Raw genomic sequence first — 4,180 nt, forward strand, 5'->3', positions numbered from 1 at the left:
ACAATCACTGAGGAGAAAATCATATTTATAAGCAACATAAAAGATGTACCTAAATTATACAGACTGACTTTTGTCAAATAGAAAAGGACAAAAATTTCCAGTATCTAGAATTAATAACTCAAGAAAATTATGGTTTAGAAAAATCTGCCATAAATGAAAGGAAACACAAGATCGAAAGGCCATATGGAATAATGAAAAAATATTTACAATACACGGTGCACACAAAAATGCAAAAACAAGCATTACAGCATGGCGTTGAAACAAGAATGTCTCTACGCAAGTGAATGCCTCACATTGAGTTATAAATTAAATGAACTATAAATATTAGAGAGACGAAACACAAGGAAAATTTTAGCCCGAATAAGAAGCACAGAAGTCTGGAAATTAAGATGCAGGTATTAAGTATATCAAAATATAGAAAAACTAACAGGAACAATAAGCAAAAGAGGAATTATATTTTTTGGACATTTATTCAGGATGAATGAAAAGAGGCAGACAAAACAATTCTTCAAATACCTCCGGGAAAAACAATTAGTAACCAGCTGGATCTGAGAATTTAAAAAAGATTTAAAAATACATGATGTCAAAGTATAAGAAGCAGCAGGAGGGGATATTTTTAGAAGCAAGTGTTAAATTTAGGATTCCAAGGCAGAAGCAATAAAAGAACACATGCAATGTCGTCTGAAGTAAACATGATGAAAAGATGAAAGATTGCTGGAGGAAAAGAAAAGAACAGAGGAAAAGAATTTGAAATTGTGACATGGTCTCTAGTTCAGCAACACGGAAACTTCAAAAATATAAAAATTAAAAAAGTGGAGATTACCAATATTATTTGAGATTTGTTTACCATAAAAGAAGAAAATATGGGACCATGACACACAAACAAAGGCAAACATTCACAACCATATTTTGAAACTTACACCACTTTGCTTTTAACAACCTCAGTTTTACTTTGAACTTACATGGATATTTAGTAACAATAACTTTATTATTATTGCCCCCATCTGTACTCTGCAAATGACTGCAAAGTGCATGGTAGAGATTACTTTCCACTCTACCTACACAGGTGATATGTTGTGGTTCACAGTATATTCCTGGATTTCCCAGTTAATGATGGTTCTTGATGCTTTTGAGTAGGCTTTCATGGAACAGCAGTGTCTAACTTCAAGCACCTACCAGTTCAGATTTTTCGGCATCTCCTTGACGCTCCGCTATGGGACAACAAAACTGTGGCCCTACATATTACTCTTGACTACAGCTTGCACTCAGAAATAGAGTCTTCTTTACGTACAAGATGCTTAGAGCTCAGAAATTATCCATGCCTTGTCCCCATTCTGTCTAATTTTTACTTTGGTTTGGTTTTGTTGCTTTTTGTATGTTCCATGCATCATTTTTGTACAATTCACTATGATGTGTAACAGGACTAAGTTAAGAAATATGATATAATTTCTGTGTAAAAATATGTCTAGATGCTCACCAGTTACATAACTGCATTTATTTCTTTTTATCTTCTTTAACCTTAATCTACAACAAAATTTGTGTACTTTGGCAGACAGCATAATCCCATTAACACTGTCTACAGCTGCTTCGTGTATCATAAGGCATTTTCGGCCAGTGGCTGGTAATCTATCAATACTACTGGCTTCTGCTAGCAACATACATATGCCTAATTACAGTAATTTCCATGAAATATTTGGATAAGTACTACACTTTTGCTGACATTGTATCTGCATGCTCATTTTTTTTCCGCTATTGTTAACAAAACTCAATGTTTATTTATGAGGCTTGAGGTATTCTGATAGCAGACACAAAATAAGGGTTCTTTATGATCCACAGCTTTGTTTTCAAGTCACAGTATACTGATTTGCTAGTTGTTCCAACTGAAACCATATTTATTCTGCATCTTTGCTTCCTGACAGAGTTCTTCTCAAATATTGCACATAGAATACTTTGGAAATGACTGGAGATAGGATGAATGCTGGTTTGTTTATAAATGCTTCTTGCAACCAGTTATCAAAATAGCCTGTTACCAGAATCTTTCGGAAGAAAAGCTCAATGTTCATATGCGACCAAAAAAAAGGTAATGTATTAATCATACCCATGTGTGAATGCCCCTGTCTCCAGAGCAATTAACCAATCTCTGGATGAATGCATTCCATAGAATGCTTCACCAAGGGCTTATAATACTACTGAAAGAATCACATAATCTTCCCAAAAGTGCAAGGAGCCTGAGCAAATGGATCTGATTCATCATTGATTGTGTAATTGACATTACAGTGCAAACCAGTGGCTGTGCACCTACTATTACACATCCTAACACGTAACCTTTTTTGCCAAGATTCATCATGAGACATCACTCAGCATTGCACACACTTTTAAAATACTGTTTATCTTGTCACCCAAAGAGTTTGGTATCTTATGACTACAATTTAGCAATAATACATTCTTGGTCTTCATCCTTCCCTTTATAGCCTGAGCTTGCACCACTTCTGAACCTGTAGGATGGTCTGCAATCTGCATGCTTTTGTCCATAGCCTCTGAAGAACTGAAACTACTGCAGATGTTTAGGCTGAATCTACTACGTTTGCATCATTTCCTAAATATTTTCACTGATTTTGGAGGCTTGTGTGTAAATCTGGTCCTCTGATCTAGCCAAACATAACTACTGTAAATTGCTGATCAAAATTGTGCTAACTGTTTTGGTGATGGCTTCTGAAGTTTAAAGATTTGCTGCTCTTTTCCCAGCATTGTATAGCTAGAGTAATGCCTCTATGCATGTGACGTACACCATTCTGCATATAGTCTGTCTTACAACATTCCCCATGAAAATACTAGGGATATTTATCACAGTGATTGCCATACCTGCTGATACTGACAAGTTTTGCATACTGGAGCATTTTGACAATAAAATATCCAGGGCTGGTTTAAGGTACAACTGATGAACTGTAAGAATTCTATAAAGCATAGGTACTCTCTGTTTTCCCCCATGAACCATGGACTCCATGCCAAGATTGGATGGCTTGTGTGGCTCACACATATGAATATGGTAAGTGCAACCACAATGGTGGGGTATCTGAGGAGAAACCAGACTGATATGTATTTTCTGACGAGAGACAGCAGCCCTTTCAGCAGTTTCAGGAGCAACAGTCCGGATGATTGATTGATATAGGCTGGCAATATTTAGTCAACATGGACTTACTATGTTTGCCCTGCAAACGGATGATATCATGGGAAACATATAGATGTTATTTTTCTGAGACCTGCAGCTCTACTATGCAGCCTAATGATGGTGATATCCTCTTTGGTAAAATATTCCAAAGGAAAGATTCCCCGATTCAGATCTCCAGATGGGGACTACTCAGAAGAATGTCATCATCAGAAATAATAAAACTCACATCCTACAGCTCAGAGTGTGGAATGTTAGATCCCTTCAGTGGGTAGGAGAAATTGAGAATTTGAAAAGGAAAATGGGTAAGAAGAAGTTAGACACAGAGCGAATTAGTGAAGTGAGATTTCTGAAGGAACAAAACTTCTTGTAAGGTGAGCAAATGGTCATCACAAACAAGGGGTGATGCAGCAGTAAGTGTAACAATGAATATGAAAATAGGGACACGAGTAAGCTGCAATGAACAGCATAGTGGAAACATTATCGTACACAACATAGACTCAAAACCAACACTCACCTACTAGCTCCACATGTGACAAAGAAGATGATAGCATGATGAGACAGGAGAAATTATTTACATCATTACAGGAGATGAAAATTTATTTATATTGGGGAACTGTCACTTGGCACTAGAAAAGGGAAGTGGATGAAAAATAGTAGGAGAATAAAGACTGGGTGAAAGGAATAAAAGAAGAAGCTCCCTAGTAGAATTTTACACAGAGCACAATTTAACCATTGCAAACACTTGGTTTAGGAATCATGAAGGATGATTGTATGAGGGATACTGAAAAAAAGTGTGTCTGATTTTTTTAATGTGAAAACTGTTAAAGTCTTTTAAATATTATTTGGGATTCTCAGGATTGCCACAAGTTTCCCCAAGTGAAATTTCCCTGACTTCCAGACAAGTTATAGCATTTTTCCCTGACAAATTTTGAGATATCAAGGGTAAGTAAAGGCATAAGTTGACAAAAAATGTAAGGACTTCTGCATTTCTAAACATGTGAGCAAAAATCT

Source organism: Schistocerca americana, chromosome 8 (assembly GCF_021461395.2).
Source record: "Schistocerca americana isolate TAMUIC-IGC-003095 chromosome 8, iqSchAmer2.1, whole genome shotgun sequence".
Lineage (NCBI taxonomy): Eukaryota > Metazoa > Arthropoda > Insecta > Orthoptera > Acrididae > Schistocerca > Schistocerca americana.